Here is a 1,981-nt window from a genome sequence, read left to right as displayed (position 1 = left end):
CCTTCGCTTCAGTCTATCATCCGCAGTCCAACGGGGTCGTGGAGCGTGCCAATGGGAAAATCTTCACAGCTGTCAAGAAGATGCTCCTCGATGAAAAAAAAGGCAGATGGACCGACTTGTTACCGGAGGCAGTCTGGGCGCTAAACACAACCGAATGCAGGGCGACCGGGTTCACTCCTTTCCGCCTTCTATACGGATCGGAGGCAATGACCCCGCAAGAAATAAAGCATGGGTCTCCGCGCACAGCTCCGTCAGCCGCCCCTGACGTGGATGAGCCAACCTCCAAAGATCTCATTGACGGAGACCGGGTCTTCGCCCTGCAGGCCTTAAACAAATACCAAGCCCAGACCAAAGCATGGCGCGACCGCGCAGTCATCCCAAGGGAGTTCAGCGCGGGGGACCTCGTACTCATCCGAACAGCTCGGACGGAGTCCAAGGGCAAGTTGGAGCCCAAGTGGGAGGGCCCCTTCATAGTCAAAACAAAAGCCTCCCCCAGCGCTTACAGGCTCACAACGCCAAATGGCGAGGACCTGGAGCACTCCTGGAACATCGACAAACCTTCGTAAATTTTTTGTTTAAATACTTAGGGCTGAGTTCGCCCTTGTAATTCACCACAAAACAATCTTGTACCGGCCCGCACTCTTTTCCTCCCGGGGGGTGAGGTTTTTAACGAGGCGGAGCCATGTAATATATGTGAGAAAAATCCCCCGCAAAAGCATGTGTCGAAAAAAGACCGCAACAACGGTCTTCGGCATTCGACCAATTCGAAGTCACCGCGAGGCTAAGCGCTAGCCACCCTCGCGCGCGACCAATCCGCGCAGAAGTCGCCTAAGGGTGCAGCCGGACTTAGCACAACAAGTGCGCAAAAGCCGTAGTCTATCGCGAAGACTACCCGCGCAGAAGTCGCCTAAGGGTGCAGCCGGACTAAGCACAACAAGTGCGCAAAAATCCGAAGTCTATCGCGAAGACTATCCGCGCAGAAGTCGCCTAAGGGTGCAGCCGGACTAAGCACAACAAGTGCGCAAAAATCCGAAGTCTATCGCGAAGACTATCCGCGCAGAAGTCGCCTAAGGGTGCAGCCGGACTAAGCACAACAAGTGCGCAAAAATCCAAAGTCTATCGCGAAGACTATCCGCGCAGAAGTCGCCTAAGGGTGCAGCCGGACTAAGCACAACAAGTGCGCAAAAATCCGAAGTCTATCGCGAAGACTATCCGCGCAGAAGTCGCCTAAAGGTGCAGCCGGACTAAGCACAAGCGCGCAAAAATCCGAAGCCTATCGCAAAGACTTCGCGCAAGAGCCGCCTAAGGGCGCAGCCGACCCAGTACAACAAAAGCAGAAACGACACCAAGACCAATTATAATCATACTGGCACAGCATAATCAATCACACCAGACAAAGTACACAGCGCCCTCGCAGGCACAGGCACGCGAGGGCACACAACTCCATTTTACAAGCCCTTACACATACACAAGCGAGGGCACCACGCCCTACATCGGCTCAACCTTAGGAATAATCCCCATCTCTCTATAATTAAACAACATTATCCTAAGCTCCTCACCCGCAAAAAGGCTTCGCAGCTCCCCTTCCCCTGCACCCACGGCGGCCGGCAAAGACAGCAGCTCCTGCCGACCAGCCCTACTAACGCGAAGCCGGGCCCCTTCCTCCGCACTAATCCTACGCTTTGCAACCGCCCTTCGTCGTCGGTGCCCGGTGCTAGGACCGGGCACGTCTGGCGCGTCCGCAGCGTGTGGCGCAGCCTCCGCCGCAGCCACGTCCAAGGCCGCAAAATAATCCAAGTCCTCCTCCGAAGACTCCTCATTCCACTCAACCGAGCTCCCAGAGTCAGTAAAATCAAAAAACTCAGAAACAGACCCACCATATTCATTTCCATCTTCCGCGGTCGAAGCCGCCAAAAACTCAGTAGTAGCGGTTGCGTGCGCAGGCCCAAAATCTTGAACCTGCGCAGCAACCAAAATTCAG

This window comes from Zea mays, chromosome 3, assembly GCF_902167145.1.
Source record: "Zea mays cultivar B73 chromosome 3, Zm-B73-REFERENCE-NAM-5.0, whole genome shotgun sequence".
NCBI classification, from domain to species: domain Eukaryota; kingdom Viridiplantae; phylum Streptophyta; class Magnoliopsida; order Poales; family Poaceae; genus Zea; species Zea mays.
The sequence above is the reverse complement of the archived record's forward strand: the minus strand, read 5'-3'. Positions refer to the sequence as shown.